The 20770-nt window shown below is 38.7% G+C and overlaps 1 protein-coding gene across 6 annotated transcripts in view; it reads right to left on the bottom strand.

Annotated features, from left to right (window-relative positions):
• The window catches only part of BTRC (beta-transducin repeat containing E3 ubiquitin protein ligase), a 198185-nt gene that overhangs the window by 135522 nt on the left and 41893 nt on the right, over positions 1-20770 (bottom strand). For 2 of the 6 annotated variants that reach the window (XM_074382768.1, XM_074382770.1), the window contains exon 2: positions 15395-15511. The exons of the other annotated variants lie outside the window; for them this stretch is intronic. The gene's annotated coding sequence lies outside the window, so the exon portion shown is untranslated. The remainder of the gene's footprint in view (positions 1-15394; positions 15512-20770) is intronic. 6 annotated transcript variants of the gene reach the window in all.

Below are 20770 nucleotides of genomic sequence, written 5' to 3'. Positions count from 1 at the left end.
TATCTGCTAAAGGCATCTTCACTGGATAACATGCCAAGCAAAACAGCTAAACTGCTTTGAATTACTCCAACAATATTCCAACTTTGTTCACTGTTTTCAATGTTTCTTCGCTTTGAGCTACAATCCATTTTATAAACAGCAGCTACATAGAATAAATAATTGTCGTCACTTTGTTATCATGTCATGCTCATCAATAATTCATAAGGGCGCCTTATATCTACTATATGAAATCCAAGCACTCTATCAATCTGACATTTCCCCACTGCCAACATCAACTCACCTTCTCTGATCTTCCAATTGGCCCTGACACTCTAGCTAACTACCTGCCTTGATATTTTGTTTAAATACTCATCCTACCCCTATGTCTTTAAACTTATAATTTCCTTCTCCCTCTCACCCTACCATTTATATCTATATCTCCTTAGAATTATGTATACTAATTTCACTCTCTGCCAGTGGTTCTTAATAGCAGAGATTCTCACATTGGAAGGAAAAGGCAACAGAAAGAGAATCCAGAAAACAGGGTAAAAAAAAAGCTTCCTTCCCATTGAGAATCACATTCTACTCATATTACTGCTCTACAATGTAAGTATTAAAAATGCTTTGGGCTGGGAGCAGGGGCTCACACCTGTAATCCCAGCACTTTGGGAGGCTGAGGCAGGTAGATCCCCTGAGGCTGGGAGTTCAAGATCAGCCTGAACAACATGAAGAAATCCTGTCTCTACTAAATATACAAAATTAGCCGGGAGTGGTTGCGCATGCCTGTAATCCCAACTTCTCCAGAGGCTGAGGCAGGAGAATCGCTTGAACCTGAGAGACGGAGGTTGCAGTGAGCCAAGTTCATACCATTGTACTCCAGCCTGGGCAATAAGAGTGAAACTCTGCCTCAAAAAAAAAAAAAAACGCTTTGCTAAAATAGTTTTTAATATTGTAATCATTTATTGAACAAATACTTATTAAATGCATTTCTTGTAGTAGACACTGATTGAGCCAGATGTGTTGGCTCAATCCCGTAATCCCAGCACTTTGGGAGAGCGAAGCAAGTGGATGCCTTGAGCCTAGAAGTTCAAGACTAGCCTCAGCAACGTGGGATACCCCATCTCTACAAAAAACAAAAAATTTTTTAAAAGCTGGGCATGGTGGCATAGGCCTGTGGTTCCAGCTACTTGGGGAGGCTGAGATGGGAGGACTGCTTGAGCCAGGGAGATCAGGGCAGCAATGAGCGGTGATTATGCCACTGCACTCCAGCCTGAGTAACAAAGCAAGACCCTGTGACAGGACAGGACAGGACAGGACAGGACTGGACAGGACAGGACAGAACAGAACAGGACAGAGGGGAGGGAAGAGGAGGGGAGGGGAGGGGGAGAGGGGGGAGAAGAGATAGGGGAGGGGAGAACAGAGAAAGGGAAACAGAAGACAGAAAGAGAAAAAAGAAGAGAGAGACAAGGGAAAGGGAGAGGAAGAGAGGGGAGAGGAAGCAAGGGGAGGTGAGAAGAAGGGAGGGGAGGGGAGTGGAGGAGAGAAGAGGAGAGGAGTTGGAGGAGAGGAGGAGAGGAGACACTGTCCTGGGCACTAGAGCTAGAGCAATGGACAAAAAAACCCACAAAAATCCCTGTCTTTGTGGAACTTACATTCTAGTGACTTTGTCTCAACCTTAACTTTTATATTAAAAATCCTTGGCCAGGCGTGGCTCATGCCTGTAATCCTAACACTTTGGGAGGCCGAGGCAGGCAGATCATTTGAGGTCAGGAGTCCAAAACCATCCTGGCCAACATTAGCTGGACATTGTGGCGGGTGCTTGTAATCCCAGCTACTCAGGAGGCTGAGGCAGGAGAACTGCCTGAACATGAGAGGTGGAGGTTGCAGTAAGCCTAGATCGTGCCACTGTACTCCAGCCTGGGTGATAGAATGAGACTCTGTCTTAAAAAAAAAAAAAAAAAAAAAAAAAAAAAAAATTAACATAAAAGTAACTCACTGTTATAAGAAACGCTGTACATATGCAGTTCGTTAAGGTTCTGTGTATGCTGAGTAGAAAAAAGTCTCCCAGTCATTTAGAAGGAAAGATTGAGTCTGAGAAAAACAGGAGAAGTGAGAAGCAGGAGTAAATAAAAAGAGCATGAAAACACAGGAAAAAGACAAAGGAAATAGTGGAAGAAAATGAAAGAGGCACTGGAAGATAGCTTGTCACTTCTCCTGCTTCCCTCACAAGAGGGCAAGCGGCACATATACTTTTAACCATACTAAAGCCACCTGCATGACATACAGCAGGCACAGCTGGGTCTAGAAACCAACCAGAACACTTTTGTTCACAGACATGGGGCTCTTTTTTAAATTAAAATATACATATTTATTTCTTTTTGTGAACATTACTTGGTAAGCTTTTATAAGGCCTTCCTCTTGTGAATGATTTATCTCTGCCATTTTATATAAAAATTTGCATTATTTTTGTAGTATGTACTTGATAAATTATCTCAGTTTACTTACTGTTACTTATTCTAACACTGTTCCTTATTCATTTATCCCTATTCTCCATCAAAACTACTAACAACTAAGAATTTGAAAGGGCTTACCCCATCTCCTTAAACTAAAATTTCAAAAGAAAATTATAATCAATAACGAGCCACATACACCCAGGAAAGCCACTAGATATACTGGTGTGATTTCCAAAATGGCATTAACTTTCAAACACCACACAGAGGATGCATTCCCGATTATTACAAGACAATTGGTGTGGGTATGAAAACTGCACTTGAATATAGTCAGATCTGCACATTACCATAAGATTTTATATATTATGGCTCAATTTAAAAACTAATTTTCAAATTGGTTTGTATTGTAACAATTAATCTTATCCATACTGCTAAATGCCACTTAACACTGAGAAAAAAAATATAATTACAAAATAAATGGAGTAGGCAACTTTTACTCTACCCCTTTCCCTTCTATCTTCACATGTAGAAGCATTTTCTAAATGAAGGGGAAAAAAGCAAATCTGGCCAATGAGGAACAGAGTGGAAACGACTGCCATTTTGGTTACTATCCTTATTCATTCTACACATTTCAGGGCCATTCTGATTGGTCAGTTTCTGACAAATATGTAGGATGTTTTCTGTCCTTCAACTTTAAATGTTGAAGGACAGAAAACATCCTTGGATTTTTTCAAACGTCTTTCGAATTTGGATTGTTTTTGTTGTTTCTCCTTGTAAATTATATTTAAATTCCTAACATTTTCTTTCTATACTTTTTTTTTTTTTTGAGACGGAGTTTTGCTCTTGTTGCCTAGGCTGGAGTGCAATGACGCGATCTTGGCTCACCACAACCTCTGCCTCCCAGCCTCAAACCATTCTCCTGCCTCAGCCTCCCAAGTAGCTGGGATTACAGATGCCCGCCACCACACCTGCCTAATTTTTTGGTATTTTTAGTAGAGACAGGGTTTCACCATGTTGGTCAGGCTGGTCTTGAACTCCTGACCTTGTGATCTGCCCACCTCAGCCTCCCAAAGTGCTGGGATTACAGGCGTGAGCCACCGTGCCCGACCTCTATACTTAATTTTTTCCCCCTTTCTTTCCTTTTATTGAGACAGGGTCTCACTCTATATTGCCCAGGCTGGAGTGCAGTGGCATGATCACAGCTCACTGCACCCTTGGCCTCCTTGTTAAGTGATCCTCCTGCCTCAGTCTGCCCAGCAGCTGGGACTACAGGCGTGCACCACCACATCTTGCTTAAAAAATAAGAATTAAAAAAGCAGGTTCTAAACTAAGCAGCAACTACACATTCTCTTGTTTAAATACTTAACTTCTATTAGCTGTTAAATAACTTGTAAATCACCTACTCCTTAACTGCAGTCTCAAAAGTTACAAGTTTAGTTAATAGATATGCCTGCATCCTACATAAATCCACCCCTGCATAGCACATATTAGTTTCTTCAGCTCAGTTCCCACCTAACCTCACCCCAATTGACTCTCCTATGCAAAATCAAAGAAAATTGAAGACTGTAACAATCTATTACAATTGTTGTTATCCAACTGAATGACTTTACTAGCTTTTAAAAAGCATATACAGCACAGAAAAAAAAGACTGAACATGTTTTCAACTATCTGAATCAGAAAAAAAAAAATTGAAATGCTGCAATACAATAGTAAATACATGGAATCAACACAGGTACCCATCAGTGGAAGACTGGATAGAAAATGTGGTACATACATACCATGGAATACTATGCAACCATAAAAAATAATGAAATCATGTCCTTTGCAGAACATGGATGCAGCTGGAAGCCATTATCTTAAGTGAACTAATGAAGAAACAGAAAACCAAACACCACATATTCTCCCTTAAATGTAGGAGCAAAACTTTGGGTACATATGGACATAAAGAAGGGAACAGACGCTGAGAAATACAAAAGGTGGGGGGAGAAACGGGGTAAAGGTTGAAAAAATTACTTATGGGTACTTTGTGCTCTCTACCTGGGTGACTGATTCATTTGGACTCCAAACCTCAACATCATGCAGTATACCTTTGAAACAAACCTGCCCATATACTCCAATTTTAAAATAAAAGTTGAAAAAAAAATATTGCAATGAAGGGCCTCCAGTGCTTCAAGAAGAATATAGTATCTAGTGCCCATCAGGTTCAATGGCACAATTCATTTACACAGAGAACACTGAAAATCTTGACTCTTCCCCCTACACTGGCTGTCTGGAGTAATGTCACAGATCCTCTTCACTGATAGCCCTGCAGGCAAAGGGCTGGCCTCAGCATTTACTATATGAAAGCTGAATGACAAAATCTCCTAACTCAGGTCCCTGTTGGTCAACTTCTAGGAGTAATAGAAACTATAATAATCAACAATAAAAAGATTACTGTACTGAGAGTTTACGTATCCTTAAGCCATGGAATAGAAGTATTCCCTTTTCACTACTATATCAACTAAGAAATTCAGAGAACCACAGTATTCCACAGTCATGTAATACATTCAGACTTTACCTACAAATACAATGATTGCCTCTTAAGAATCCCAATTCAGTTCACACCAAAAACGAAACTCCCACCTGTCAGATAGGAAAATCATATCCACCTGGCTTTATTTTACAAGGTTATGGTAAAACTAAAATAAATTTTTTTTTTTTTTTTTTTAGACAGAGTTTCGCTCCTGTTGTGTAGGCTGGATCTCAGCTCACTGCAACCTCCGCCTCCCAGGTTCAAGAGATTCTCCTGCCTCAGCCTCCCGAGTAGGTGGGACTACAGGCATGCGCCACCAAGCCCAGCTAATTTCTGTATTTTTAGTAGAGACGGGGTTTCTCCATGTTGGCCAGACTAGTCTCAAACTCCTGACCTCAGGTGATCCACCCACCTCAGGCTCCCAAAGTGCTGGGATTATAAGCTGTGCGCCACCATGCCCAGCTAAAATAAGGATTTGAAAAGCTACAAAGTGCAAAAGAAAAAAATGTAAGTGGCATCATTACCAGGAATAGGCTTTCGTGAATGCCACTTGCATTTCAAACTGTTTTGGGAAGCCATTATAAACTGTAGACCATAGAATAAATATATTCACCCACCAATCAAATATGTATTTTTTCATTACCAAAGTGGGCACAGGTGGAGTACAAGAAGATAACTAAAATTTACTGGGAATAAACTGTCTGCCAGGCATTGTACTAGATCCCTTAAGTACATTATTTCATTTAAGCATTACTATCTTTTCAAAGAATTATTATTTTCACTTTAACAAGAGAGTACACTCAAGTTTAGCAAAGTTATAGTGCCTAAATAATAATGGCAGATAAGAATGAAATGTGTTTGTCTCCCAAAATCCACAGACTCACCACTGCAAACACCTACTCTCAAGTAGTTTACACTCTATTTCAAGGAGATAAATTACTAACAAATAGTAACTACAAGGAAAATTTTTTTAATGTACTAAATTGTGTTAGACAACAGATGCTATAAGTTTAGGTAAATTTTCAAATATTTAGAAAAGCTCAGTCACAGAACTTTAATTTTATTGTACCACTTGTTACTATATGTCAGTTAATTATATATTTGCTTCCTCTATCAAGCTATTTTATCCTTTTTTGGGGAGGAGTGGGGAGACAGAGTATCACTCTATCACCCCAGCCAGATCTCAGCTCATTGCAACCTCCACCTCCTGGGTTCAAGTGATTCTCCTGACTCAGTCTCCTGAGTAGCTGGGATAACAGGCATGCATCATCATGCTTGTCTAATTTTTTGTATTTTTAGTAGAGATGCAGGCCAGGCTGGTCTTGAACTCCTGACCTGCCTCGGCCTCCCAAAGTGCTAGTGAGCCATCGCTCCTGGCTGTCTTATCCTTTAATCTCTAGTGTCTCTCATAGATGTTCAATAAATGTGCGCTTCAGAGAAATCAATGAGAACTACATATCAGAGAAAAGGAAACATTGTTTGCTTAAAGAATAGTGAAATTACTGATAAAATAATACTCCTTGGTTACATTACTGACACTGATCTAACTAGACTATAAGGTAGGTGTTGGATAAACTCCTCAGCAATTATCTGTATAACAAACTAACAATTTAACTGTATAACAAGCTAACTCTGTTAGTTTTGTTAGTCAAACTAACAATTCATTGCTGTGCAATGAATTGTGAACAAGCTCTTCCGAAATTCATTCACCTGCGTTAACAAACTAGTAAGATAAATAAGACCCAAAGAGGGTCAGGCAAGGTGGTTCCCACCACTTTGGGAGTCCAAGGTGAAAGGATTGCTTGAGGCCAGGAGTTTAAGACCAGCCTGGTCAATATAGCTAGACTCCACCTCTATTTTTGATTAAAATTTTATAATAAAAAAATTTAACTTAATTTTAAAAAATAGAGACCCAGGGAGGTTAAGCAAATTACAAGTTGGTAAGTACTTAGCAGCAAAGATGGGATTCAAAACTAGATATTCTGACTATCCAGAATAGTGTTGCATTAAAATGGCACTTTAAAAGGAAGATATGGAGTTACTTCATTTATTAAGAAATGGGAAGCCAAAAATGGTTTAGGGGCATGGGACTGACTACACAAACTAGAGAAAGAAATCCCGTCCAAGAGGTTATTATGTTTATTAAAGTAATGGCCATGGAGAAGATAATGTACATCAAAAGAAGGATCAACAGGACCCAATGACTGATTATAAACATGGGCGATGAGTCAGAAATAACTTCAACATTTCAAACTTGAATGACTAGAAGAAAAGTAGAGGTAGTGACAGACACTGGTAAACTGAAACTCGTTTGGAGGGTCCAGTAACTAAGTTAACTGGTTCAGTAACTAAGTTCAGAAATCATGAATTTGATAGTAAACCTCTATTATGCAAGAAAAACATGGCATGAAAACACGGGTATAAACCTGTAATGATTACAGAGATGTGGGAGTAACTGACTTCTGTCTAAGTAATAACGAACTAAAAGCATTTGTTGTAAAAATACTAATGAGTTTTTCAAAAATAAAACTTAATTGATATCTCTTCCCCTTCTCCTTTCCTATGTGAACAATTCAGTTCCACAGCCATTAGGTGAGTACAGGCAAAGTAGGCATCAAGCTGAGTGGCCAAGTTAACTACAGTGGCCCAATACAGACTTTTAGAGTCAAAGTCGTTTGAGAAGGGTATCCCCAAGAGGAAAAGGGATGGGGGCATAGAGTTTCAGGGCCTAAGCAGAATGATAAGAAAAATCTGCTGGGAGGGAGACCCAGCATGACGTGATAGAGCCCTAATGGAATGAGGAAGGCTTCCATAGGAACTGAAACAGCAGTGAGCAGGATAATGAGGATGTCCACCTCAACACAGGGCAGTGGAAGGTGCGGGATGATAGTGAGGGTTCCCCATGTTGGCAGAAGAAGGCATGCATTAAAAGAGGGAGAGGCAGGCCTCATGCTGTGGCTCACGCCTGCAATCCCAGCACTTTGGGAGGCCGAGGTGGGCAGATCATGAGGTCAAGAGATAGATACCATCCTGGTCAACATGGTGAAACCCATCTCTACTAAAAATACAAAAATAAGCCAGGTGTGGTGGTGCACACACCTGTAGTCCCAGCTACTCGGGAGGCTGAGGCAGTAGAATTGCTTGAACCCAGGAGGTGGTGGTTATGGTGAGCCGAGATCAGGCCACTGCACTCCAGCCTGGCAACAGGACGAGACTTCGTCTCAAATAAATAAATAAATAAAAAGTAAAAAAATAAATAAATAAAAATAAAACATGGAACATCAATAAAAATGCCTATTGGAATTTTGCTTTTGGCCATAATATAGTAATAGTTATCAGACTAAATTTCATGCAGAAAATTATAGAAACGAAATAAAATACAGAAAACAGAAAGCATGAAAGAACAACTAATATAGCCAAAACTTTAGGGGCAAAGATCCCATGCAGAAGGGAAAGGTATTACGGTTAACCTGACATTCTGTGTATAATATTTCCCCTGAGGCATCTGCTGACTCCTAAATTTTACATGCAGAGAGCAAGATGCTGAAAAACCAAATATGAAGTGTATTTCAGTAGTCTCATGATGCTGTGAAGCCAGAGACTGGAGTACAGAGTGTATATAGGACAAGGTACCCTGGTTTAAAAAAAAAAAAAAAAAACCTCAGGCTTTCAACTGACACCATGGAAGGGTTACATGAACCAGAAAAATGAAGGTCGCCCAAAATAGAGTTGCCTCAATTGAAACAAAGGGCTATGTCTGTGAAAAGAATATTAAACACCCTGTGAAGAATGATTTCAAAGTCTCCAACATTTTCATTTAAAAATATCTAGCTCTCGGTGAATAATTATGAAGCATTCAAAGCAAAGGGATCAAATGGCTAAATTAAAAAAACAAACCAAAACCAGGGGAAAAGGCAAACCATAAAGTGGACAGACTCAAAATGGCAAAAAGGTGGAAACAACTCAAGTCTCCATCAGCAGATGGGTGGGTAACTAAAATCTAGTATATGCATACAATGGAGTATATTACTCAGCCTAATAAAGGATGGAAAATCTAACACATGCTGCAACATGGATGAACCTTGAGGACATTATGCTGAGTGAAATAAGCCAGTCACAAAAAGACCAATACAGTCATGTGACACTCAACAAAGGGGATACAGTCTGAGAGCTGCGTCACTAGGTGATTTCTTGGCTGTGTGATCACAGTGTACTTACATAAACCTAGAAGGTATAATCTACTACATGCCTAAACTACAGGTAGAGCATATTGCTCCTGCGCAACAAATAGGGACAGAATGTTACTGTACCAAATATTGTAGGCAACTGCAATACAATGGAAAGTATTTGTGCATCTAAACACAGAAAAAATACAGTATAAAAGATTTAAAAAGGCTGCATGTGGTGGCTAACGCCTGTAATCCCAGCCCTCTGGGAGGCAGGCAGACCCCTTGAGTCCAGGAGTTCAAGACCAACCTGGGCAACATGGTGAAACTCCATCTCTACAAAAAATATGTAAGTTAGCCAGTCATGATGGCACATGCCTGTAGTCCCAGCTACTCGGGAGGCTGAGACAGGAGGATCATTTGAGCCCAGGATGTGAAGGCTGCAGTAAGCTGAGATCTCACCACTGCACTGTAGCTCAAGTGACAGAGTAAGACCCTGTCTCAAAAAAAAAAAAAAAAGACAAACAAAATAAAAAATGGTACACCTATATAGGGCGCTTAACTATGAATGGAGGTTGCAGGACTGGAAGTTGCTCTGGGTGAGTCAGTGACTGAGTGGTCAATAAATATGAAGGCCTAGGACATTACTGTATACTACTATAGACTTTATAAACTGTGTACTTAGACTAGACTCAATTTATTAAAACACACTTTCATCTCTTCAGTAATAATTTAACCTAGCTTACTGTGACTTTTTCACTTTATACATTTTTTTAATTTTTAAAAACTTTTTGACTCTTTTGTAATAACACTTAGCTCAAAATACAAACATTCTGTACAGCTGTCTAAAAACATTTTTCCTTTTATACGTTTTTTTCTATTTAAAAAAGTACATACATATATGTATATGTATTTATACATCTTTGTTAAAAACCAACACATGAACACACACATTAGCCTAGGCCTACACAGGGTAAGGATCATCAATATCACAGTCTTCTACCTCCACAGCTTCTAGCACTGGAAGGTCTTCCAAGGCAATTAACATCCACAGAATACCCCCTGAAGGACCTGCCTGAGGCTGTTTTACGGTTAATTTTTTTTTTAGTAAGTAGGAGTCCACACTAAAATAGCAATAAAAAATATAGTATAGTAAGTACATTAGCTAGTGACATAGTTGTTTATTATCAAGTATTATATGTTATACATAATTGTATGTACTATACTTTTTTACGACTGGCAGTGCAGCAGGTTCATTTACACCAGTATCACCACAAACACTTTAACAATGCCTTGCACTATATGATGTTACACTGGCCACAATGTCACTGGGCGACAGGAATTTTTCAGCACCATTATAATCTCAAGGGACCACCATCATATACACAGTACATCATTAACTGAAACAACATTATGAAGCACATGCCTGTACTGTACAATTCCACTTATATGAGTTAGTCAGAGCAGTCAAGTTCAGAAAGTAGGATGGTGGTTGCCAGGAGCTGAGAGGTGGGGAGTAATAGCGAGTTGTTATTTAATGAACATAGAATTTCAGTTTTGCAAGAGGAAAAAGTTCTGAAGACTGGTTGCACATAATATGAATGTGCTAAAATTACTAAATTGTACACTTAAAATTGTTAAGATGGTCAATTTTATGGTATGTATGTATTAACACAGTTAAAAACAACAGCCCCCAATGTGATAAGTAATCACAGACTTTAAAATAACCATATTTTAAATATTCAACTAGATTAGAAAGTTGTACCAGAAAATTGGAATCTAAAATTTAAAATATAGAACGTGAAAATCCTGTACATTAAAAAAAAATACAAAAGTTGAAATTAAGAATTCATTAGATTGGTTTAAGAGAAGATTAGAGGCCAGGCGCGGTGGCTCAAGCCTGTAATCCCAGCACTTTGGGAGGCCGAGGCGGGTGGATCGCAAGGTCAAGAGATCGAGACCATCCTGGTCAACCTGGTGAAACCCTGTCTCTACTAAAAATACAAAAAATTAGCTGGGCATGGTGGCATGTGCCTGTAATCCCAGCTACTCAGGAGGCTGAGGCAGGAGAATTGCCTGAACCCAGGAGGCGGAGGTTGCAGTGAGCCGAGATCGCACCATTGCACTCCAGTATGGGTAACAAGAGCGAAACTCCATCTCAAAAAAAAAAAAAAAGAGAAGATTAGAAACAAAGCAAGACTTCAAAACAAGAACAGCAGGAAAAAAAAAACAAAGCAAGATCACATTCTAACATTTTATCCTGTGTACTTTCAATTTTGTGAAATATCTCAAGATCTTTTCATGAAAAGTGTTTTTGCTTTAATGTAAAGTGTTTCCTCTGTAACATCTTCATCTTTTTCATCTAAGCCACTTCCCTCATTTATGTTAATAAGTTTACCTTAAATACATTCCTCTGGCTGCATATCTAGAGTCTATCAAATGGTGACAGTATCAATTTTCCTATGGTCAGCTATTTCTTCTGTAACTTATTTTACATTTTACTCAAATTTCAATTAAAGTGTTATCATATTTTGTTACTTTGCTTCATCTCTGTTGGCCAATTTCCACTTTTGATTATTTATTTCTATAAAATATCATGTGGGCTTAACATTGGGAGAGAAGACAATACAACTAAACTTTATTGTCTGTATGTAAACTTAATCACCAACAGACCTTGAAATAAATGACTGATCTGTATCTGTTTTTCACACGTCATGTGTGTACCAGAGAACTAGCAATGATGTTTGTCCTTTACATAGTTACTCATGGTTAATATACTATGGTAACAGAAATTTGAGCCATGGTGTTGGGTGACTAGTGTCATTTAACTAAACTGTGATAACTGAAATTTATACATATTAGAAATATGTAACCTGAGGACTTCAAATACATCAAGTTTAAATAAAATAGAAACTCTAAGTAGAAGGAAGCACTAGACTTTAGCTTCTACCATAAGGCAATAATTGGTATCAAACTTACCTTCCTGCCATCAACAAAACTGAAAATATGTAAAACAAATTTCAAGACACTGAACAACAAACAATGCCAAAATGTAATCCCTGAATGACAGGAAACAAATGCAGTGACCCTTAAATTATCCTAGTCTTCTACCTGAAGATACTATCCAGCCTGCAGCACAACAAAGGGGAACTCAAACAGAGTACAATGCAACCACTTACTTGAGGAAACAATATTTATGAAGACTAAAGAGACTAGAATTAGTGACGCAGAATACTGAAGAATGTGTAGGAAAAGGTTCCATATAGCTGAACATGACACCCCTTATTTAGTTCCTGAACACTAAGTCCTCTATGCATATAGTGAAACTACAACACTAGGCAAAAAACTACAACAAAGCTATAAGCTCAACAACTAGACTCTACATAGACCTGGGGCACATTTCTGTTCTGACTGGTCAGATTTTAGAAGCCTAATGAATACTTATGACATTCCCTAGGAGCCTGAGAAAGCTCACATCTCAGTTGCTGGGATGAACTACACTAGAATAAAGGCTACACTAAACCTATCATAATAAAGCTTAAAATCAGCCATAAGAGCATCAAGCTGATCTGCAAAAAAAACTTAAGTGCACCAAAATAAACTCAACATCCTTTTAAAAAGATAAAAAAAAAAATTCAATAATATAATATCACAATGTCTACAACTAAACCTAAAATTACAAGACAAGAAGCACAAAATATGATTTATAAATAGGAGGACTATCAGTTAATGGAAGCAGACTCCCCCAAAAAAGTGACAGAGACAATGAAATTAGCAGACCTAAACATTAAAGCAGCTATAATAACATGAACGTAAGTGATGCAGGTTATAAAAAAAGGGATGAAATAGGATTGGCAGCAGATTTAAACTCTGTAGAATATTAGTGAACCTGAAGAAACAAAAATAAAGCACTAAGAGAAAAAGGACTGAATAAACAAAGTGAACAAAGCTCAGTGACCTATAGGAAATTATAAGTGGTCCAACATATGTATATCTGGTGTTCCAAAAGGAAACTAGAGAAGAGGGATGGGCAGGCAACAGAAAATACATTTGAAAAATGTATCATTCCAAATATATCTGAAGAATGATAATAGACACAACCTTACAAAACTATAAGAAGTGCCAAAAAAGGGCCAGGGCAGTGGCTCAAACCTATAATCCCAGCACTTTGGGAGGCAGAGTCGGGCAGATCACAAGGTCAAGAATTCGAGACCAGCCTAGCCAACATGGTGAAATCCTGTCTCTACCAAAAATACAAAACAGCCAGGCATGGTGGCACGCACCTGTAATCCCAGCTACTCAGGAGGCTGAGGTGGAGAATTGCTTGAATCCAGGAGGTAGAGGTTACAATGAGCCAATATTGCACCACTGCAGTCCAGCCCGGGTGACAGAGTGAGACTATGTCTCAAAAAAAAAAAAAAAAAAAAAAAAAAAAAAAAAAAAGGGCCAGAAAAACTAATTTGTGAATATTTAAAAAATCATTTTCATTTAAAATATATTTTTAAAAAGTAAGCAATTTAAGCAAAAATAATGAGTTATGGTGTTCTTAATATAAGCAAAAACAAAATGTATGACAATAACACAAAGGAGTGTAGAAAACTTAAATACAGTATATGTGAAGTGAAATATTTCCAGGCTATGTTAAGTTAAAGATGCACATTGTTTAGTAAATCATATCTCTAAGAACAGTTGAATATCCATAATATATTTTTACAAGTTAACAAAAAAAAAAAGACAGCCCAATTAAAAAATGAGCAAAGGAACTGAAAAGATACTACTCTCAAGAGCACATAAAAAGAGTACTCTTCCCTTTATTCTCCCCCTTCCCGCAAGACAGAGTGTTGCTCTGTCGCCCAGGTTGGAGTGCAGTAGCACAATCTCACCTCACTGCAACCTCTGCCTCCTAGGTTCAAGAGATTCTCCTGCCTCAGCCTCTCAAGTAGGTAGGATTACAGGCATGTACCACCACACCTGCCTAATTTTTGTATTTTTAGTAAAGATGGGGTTTCACCACATTAGTCAGACTGGGTCTCCAACTCCTAATCTCATGATCTGCCCACCTGAGCCTCCCAAGTGCTAGAATTACAGGCATGAGCCACTGTGCCTGGCTAATTCAATATTTTAACAAGCATACTGTCACCTCTAAAGCAACCATTAAAACAAAACAAAGGTACCTAGTAAGCCAGCACAAGACATAAAGAGGAATACTAAAATAGTAACAAAAGGTAAATCCAAAAGAAAGCAGGAAAAATGTTTTAAAGGCAAAAAGGGCCAGGCCCAGTGACTCACAATTGTAATTTTAATAGTTTGGGAGGTGAAGGTAGGCAGATCACTTGAGTCCATGAGTTGGAGACCAGACTGGGCAACATGGCAAAACCCTGTTTCTATAAAAAAATACAAAAATTAGCCAGGCATGGTGGCACATGCCTATAGCCCCAGCTACTCAGGAGGCTGAGATGAGAGGATCACTTGAGCCTGGGAGGTCAAGGCTGCAGTGAGCAGAGATGGTTTCACTGCATTTCAGCCTGGGTGACAGTAAAACCCTGTCTCAAAAAAAGAAAATAAATTTTAAAAAAAGGAAAAAAAGAACAGATGGGAAAAACAAATATCAAAATGGTCAATTTAAATTTAACCATACTGATTACTACACTAAATGTAAATGGTCTATACTCTCCAATAAAATAACCACTAGTTACGTATGGCTACTTAGCACTCAAATGTGGCTAATCCAAATTGAAGTATGTTATAACTTTAAAATACCTACTGATGGCCGGGTGTGGTGGCTCACACCTGTAATCCCAGCACTTTGGGAGGCTGAGGCAGGCGGATCATGAGATCAAGAGATCAAGACCACCCTGGCCAACATGGTGAAACCCCGTCTCTACTAAAAATACAAAAATTAGCCAGGCGTGGTGGCATGCGTCTGTGGTCCCAGCTACTCAGGAGGCTGAGGCGGAAAAATCACTTGTACCCAGGAGGTGGAGGTTGCAGTGAGCCAAGACTGTGCCACCAAGACTCCATCTCAAAAAAAAAAAAAAAAAAAAAAATTGATTTTTTAAAAAACTTATACAAAAAAAGTAAAATATGTCATTCATAACTCTATATTAATTATATTTTGAAACAATGTTTAAACTATATTGTGTTAGGCCAGGCATGGTGGCTCAGGCCTGTAATCCTGTACTTTGGGAGGCCAAGGTGGGCGAACTGCCTGAGCTTAGCCTGGGCAACACGGCAAAACCCCATCTCTACTAAAAATACAGAAATTAACCCAGTGTAGTGGTGCATACCTGTAGTCCCAGCTACTCAGGAGGCTGAGGCACGAGAATCGCTTGAACCTGGAGGCGGAGGTTGCAGTGAGCCAAGATCACGCCACTTCACTCCAGCCTGGGCGACAGAGCGAGACTCTGTCTCCAAAAAAAGAAAACAAAAATAAAAAACCATACTGTGTTAAATAAAATACATTAGGAAAATTTCAACTTTCTTTTCATTTTTTCTAAGAGACAGAGTCTCACTGTTAACCAGGATGGAGTACAGTGGTATGATCACAGCTCACTGTAACCTCAGTCTCCCGGGTTCAAGAGATCTTCCTGCCTCAATCTTCCAAGTAGCTGGGACTACAGGTAGGTATACCACCACACCTAATTTTTTTTTTTTTTTTTTTGGTAGAGACAGGTCTTGCTATATTACTCAGGCCGGTTTCATACTCCTGGCCTCCACTTCAGCCTCCTAAACTGCTGGGATTACAAGCATGAGCCACCTTGCCTAGCTTCTTTTTATATTTTTGATGTGGCTACAAGAAAATTTGAAAGTATATACTCGATTGGCATCTGTGGTTAACATTTCTATCGGACAGTGCAAGTCTAAACAAAGAAGGACAGATGATCAGGCTTAATTAAAAAACCAGACACAATTATATATTAATGTATACCGATAAAAGTAAAAAGCAAGAAGCTAATCATAAAAACTGTCCTAAGACAGCGGAGGCTGGGCACAGTGGCTCGCACCTGTGATTCCAGCACTTTGGGAGGCTGAGGTGGGCAAATCACCCGAGGTCAGGAGTTCAAGACCAGCCTGGCCAACATGGCGAAACCCTGTCTCTATTAAATAAACACAAAAATTAGCCAGGTATGATGGTACGCTCCTGTAATCCCAGCTACTTGAAAGGCAGGAGAACGCTTGAACCCAGGAGGCAGAGGTGTAATGAGCCAAGATTGTACCATTGCACGCCAGCCGGGGTCAAAGAGTGAGACTCCATCTCAAAACAAACAAACAAACAAACAAACAAAAAAACAGAAAAAAAAAGAAAAGAAAGCTGAGATGGCTATATTACCATAAAAGTTCACCTGAGAACAAAGAGCATAAGCAGTAATAAAGAAGACTAATTCATAACTATAAAAAGGTTAATTTAACGAGAATAATCCTGAAAGTATACATACTACTACTAACAAAATTTCAAAATAAGCAAAATACTCAGAACTAAAGGGAGGATACACTAATCTACATAGTCTGAGAGTCTAACATAACTCTCTCAGCTATTGATAGAATATGCAACACAGAAATGACAAGCACAGTAATAATAAACTTGATGTAATGATTTATCTAGAACACTTCACCCAACAACTGGAATACACACATTCTTTTCAAGCACACTTGCTTCACTTTACCAAAACAGACCTTAAGATGGGCCATGCCAGGTGCGGTGGCTCACGCCTGTAATCCCAGCACTCTGGGAGGACGAGGCAAGTGGATCACAAGGTCAGGAGTTTGAGACCAGCCTGGCCAATACAGTGAAATCCTGTCTCTACTAATAACTACAGGCAGACGTGGTGGCAGGCGCCTACAGTCCCAGCTACGTGGGAGACTGAGGCAGGAGAATTGCTTGAACCTAGGAGGCGGAGGTTGCAGTGAGCTGAGATCACGCCATTCCACTCCAGCCTGGAAAACAGAGCAAGACTCCGTCTCAAAAAAAAAAAAAAAAAAAGGGGGGCCATGACACAAGCTCTAAAGACTGAACTGGCAGTACATGTTGTTGACTAGCATAAATCAATATTAAAAAAGATAATTAACTAGAAGCGTATCTGCTTCCATCTAAGATGGAAAGCACATTCCATCCTATATTTCTCACTGAAGGCAACCACTAAGAAATGGACAGAACATATAGAACAACTAAGACTCAAAAACTTAATACTAGCAGACAAATTGGGGAAGACTTTTACACAGCAATGAACCAACAATGGATTTATCTTTTTATTATTCCTGTAATATCCACCAGCCTGACTGCTGCCTGAAACCCAAAGTGGGTATTGGTGTCAGTAAAGAGAGTTCCAGGAAGAGCCCTCTAGTTCTAGCTTAAGGAATGCAGAAGGGGTACCCTAACACTCAGAGACAATGGAAAAAAACTCCCATTTCTCTTTAAGTTCTTGCCATTCTCTCAAAGCAATCCCATGAGGAAAGCCACAGTAGAAGCAAAGACCCACAGAAGCCTAAAACTCTGAACTAAGGAAACCTTCCTCTTTGATCAGAGGAGTTGTGATCCTAAAAGAGTGAGGCAAAACCTCAGTTTTTTTTTTCCCTTTAGCCTCCTATCACGTAGCCCCAGATGCAGTAACAGATGCAGTATTAAATAAAGCCTTAGCTTTCTGGCTGGAGGACTGAAAAAAGGAACCCCAGGGAACTAGTATTGGGAAGATTGTACAGAGGAAGGAACTCAGGAAAACGGTCCCATAATGTGGTTAATGAACTCCTATGTTCACCCCCAACCTGCACATGGGTGGATATAACCTAAAACAGTAAGGCATAGACTTTGAGAACTGAACTACAAGATGGACTATCACCCAGATTCCACACTGGCCATCCAGTGGCACACACATGGAACACATCTGAATAGAACTGCAAAGGCTTTCAAAAGGTAATAGACATTGAAACCACAATTCTACAGAAATCTGAACTTGCAGACTGAAGCCAACTGGGTTGAATGCCTGACAAAATAAAAATATCAACATTTTCACTAGGATTTAAACAAGCTCAGAGTTGCATAATATTAAAAATGCCAAGGATATAACCCAAAAATTGCTTGGCATAGCAAAAAGGGGAAAATTTCAACTGGTATCAACAGATGCCAATATCAAGATGGCACAGATGTTGAAATTAACCTTAAAGCAAAGACTTTAACATAGCTAGGATCAAAATGTTCCAATAAGCAAGGGTGAACACTCTTGAAAGAAAGAGAGTATCAGCAAAGAAACAACAGATATAAAGAACTAAATGGGCCAGATGCAGTGGCTCACACATATAATCCCAGCACTTTGGGAGGCCGAGGCAGGAGGATTGCTTCAGCCCAGGAGTTCGAGACCAGCCTGGGCAACATGGCAAGACTTTGCCTCTACAGAAAATTTCTTACAAAATTAGCCAAATCTGGTGGTGCATTCCTATAGTCCCAGCTACTTGAAGGGCTGAGGTGGGAAGATCTCTTGAGCCTCAGAGGTTGAGGCTGCAGTGAGCCATGATCATGCTACTGCACTCTGGTCTGGGCAACAGAGCTAGCAGATCTGTCTCAAAGGGAGAAAGAAAAAATAAGAGTGTCGGGGGAAGAAATAAATGGGAATGTGAGAACTGAAAATAAAATTTTTAAATTCACTGGATGGGCTCAATTGCAGAATGGAGATTACAGACTAATATCCCTTATGACCATATAGACAAAAATCCTCAACAAAACATGGCAAATAAAATCCAGCAACACAGAAAAGGGATTATACACCATGACTAAGTAGGATTTATCCCAGGAATGCAAGGGTGGCTGCCTTGAGTCCTAGAGGTATTCTAATGCCTGGTTCCTAGTTCTTATGGGGCCTGATTGGACATCTTTTTCCCCTTTAGTTTCATGAGCTATCTCTTGTACCTTTAACATAACTACTCCTTGTTTAAAGGGGGAATGAAGCAATCTGTTACTTGAAACAAAAAGTACTTGATGAAGACAGAAATACAATTCTAAAATGTGTATCATCTCCAAAGTAGAAATGGTGGGAAGCTACACTTATTCCAACAATGCCATCAACGCTTGGAAAAAAGATTTTAAGTCTTTAAAAATGAAACTGGATTGACTTTACAAAAGCTAAATGAGTCCCTGCTTTTAAAGAGGTCATAATCTAGTAGAGAAAAATGAGATTTAAAGGTTTAGCCACCACACGTTAACATTTATAAATATTAGAAAACACCAGATAAAATTAGGATTAAAATGTAAAATGTTACAAATTTGATTACATTATTGTTAGACTATATAAACTCATACTATTGTTATAACCTCTGGATGTCTAGCTCACTGTTGTACACATATAAGTGTTCAAGGAATCCCTGGTAAAATAAGCTGCTGAATTATCATGATCACTGAGGAGGCATGACAATAATCCGGGAGTTAAGTCATCAGGTTCTGTCCTCAAACCAATTGTATGACTTTGAGAAGTTTACTTAATTTCTGTGAACTTCACCTTCTTTGCTGGTAAAATGGATAGATTAAGATATTTCTAACTACCTTACAGCAATAAAATTCCACAATTCTGCAATATAAATCCATCTACAATACTTCTAATATAGAATTTTTAAAATAGGAATTATTAGTTTCTCCATAAAATTTGGACTGAAGGGGTAAGAATCCCTTTAAACAAGAAGGTGGAGAGAGGGAACGACTCCTAATGTTTATTTACAACTGTTAAACTTTGGCTGCCTTCTAAAATAAATTATATTCATTATTATTTATTAACGAGGCAATTAGTCAAATATAACACTGATAAACTAGAATTTTGAACAAACAAATGATTTAAAATTCTAATAACTATGCATAAGCAGTAAATTATTCTTACTTGAATTTCCACTGCTTTGTAGAGCAGGGTTACTAAGTACATAATTACATAAGAGAGCCACCCAACTTCCAAAGGAGCCATTCCAGTGAATTGTGTAAATAATATGCTTTAAAAAAACATAACCTCCTCACATATGAATTTAGATTTATCAGATATGGAGTAGCTGTGTACCTGTGAGACTAGCATACAGTCTTAAAAAGGCCTTCCTAATTATGAATTTACCAGAGAGACTAGAATGACCCAAAGCAAATTAATATAGACTTTTTTTCATAACTTCTATAAAAACATTTTCACTACTCTGCTTCAGTACAGAAAACAAAAGATCTTAAAAGTCAGGCTTGAGGTAAGAACTCCAGAGCATAAGACAATAACCAAATTTTTCTAACATCGACATTGTTTTTTCTTTTTTCCTTCCTTTTTCTTTCTTTGCCCTGCTGAACAGTCCAAAAAGAAACATTGTTTTTCTTTTTTCTTTTCTTTTTTTTTTTTTTTTTTTTTTTGAGATGAGGTCTCCCTCTGTCACCCAGGCTGGAGTGAGCATGATCATACAACTCACTGCAGTCTCGGACTCCTGAGCTCAAGCGATCCTCCCAACTCAGCCTCAGAAAGTGCTGGGATTACAAGTGTGAGCCACTGCACCCAGCTTGTTTTTCTTAATTTACTCAATATTTGTGTTTTATGTTTCTTTCATTTGTATCAACATAATAAATTCTCAATATTTGGTCTACAGCTGCTTTTACTCTAAGATTGTTGAACTGAAATAGTAAGATAAAAACAATTGTTTTTAATCCCATAAAATATTCAACA

This window comes from Saimiri boliviensis, chromosome 12 (assembly GCF_048565385.1).
Source record: "Saimiri boliviensis isolate mSaiBol1 chromosome 12, mSaiBol1.pri, whole genome shotgun sequence".
Classification (NCBI taxonomy): Eukaryota; Metazoa; Chordata; class Mammalia; order Primates; family Cebidae; genus Saimiri; species Saimiri boliviensis.
This window is presented reverse-complemented; position numbering and strand designations above follow the sequence as displayed.